The 607-nt window shown below is 50.4% G+C and overlaps 1 non-coding gene across 1 annotated transcript; it reads left to right on the top strand.

Moving 5' to 3' along the window:
• The first annotated feature begins 315 nt into the window (after window positions 1–315).
• On the top strand, window positions 316–473 carry LOC125773924 (5.8S ribosomal RNA). Its single transcript, XR_007420469.1, has one exon. It is a non-coding gene; the product is annotated as a 5.8S ribosomal RNA (ribosomal RNA).
• Window positions 474–607: the final 134 nt, after the last annotated feature.

Here is a 607-nt window from a genome sequence, read left to right as displayed (position 1 = left end):
GTGCAGACATACAAGGGCCATGGGGCGGTACGCAAAGGATACGGATGAGCGAGTATGCAGGCCCAATACTCAATAGCTCGATCCGATCCAAGCACATGAGTTGACTGCGGCGCCAGGTTAACCGATGTGCTAAGAGAGTTGTTCCTGGGCCTTCAAAGTGACTTCAAAACTATCTTAGCGAATGGTGGCCATGGGCGTAGACATGAGCCACAAGTCACAAGGCCTGGGACTATTGGGTAATAAAGACAACTTAGTCAGAAAGTTAGTCTTTGGACGTACCACCGGGATTGTGTTACATTGGGAACCTTACTATAAAACCCTAGGCAGGGGATCACTCGGCTCATGGATCGATGAAGACCGCAGCTAAATGCGCGTCACAATGTGAACTGCAGGACACATGAACACCGATAAGTTGAACGCATATTGCGCGTCGGACGATTAAACCCGGCCGATGCACACATTCTTGAGTGCCTATCAATTCCTTGATATACAACAAACCAAACTTCAGGGTGGAGCGTGCCACAATAGAACACTATGGCGAGCAGCCCGTCTAGTGTCGTGGGGGAAACACGCTTCCACACTGTGCATAATGGCGTGCTCGGGACCT

Source organism: Anopheles funestus (assembly GCF_943734845.2).
Source record: "Anopheles funestus chromosome X unlocalized genomic scaffold, idAnoFuneDA-416_04 X_unloc_63, whole genome shotgun sequence".
NCBI lineage: Eukaryota > Metazoa > Arthropoda > Insecta > Diptera > Culicidae > Anopheles > Anopheles funestus.
Note: the sequence above shows the minus strand (reverse complement) of the source record. Positions and strands in the feature narration are given on the sequence as shown.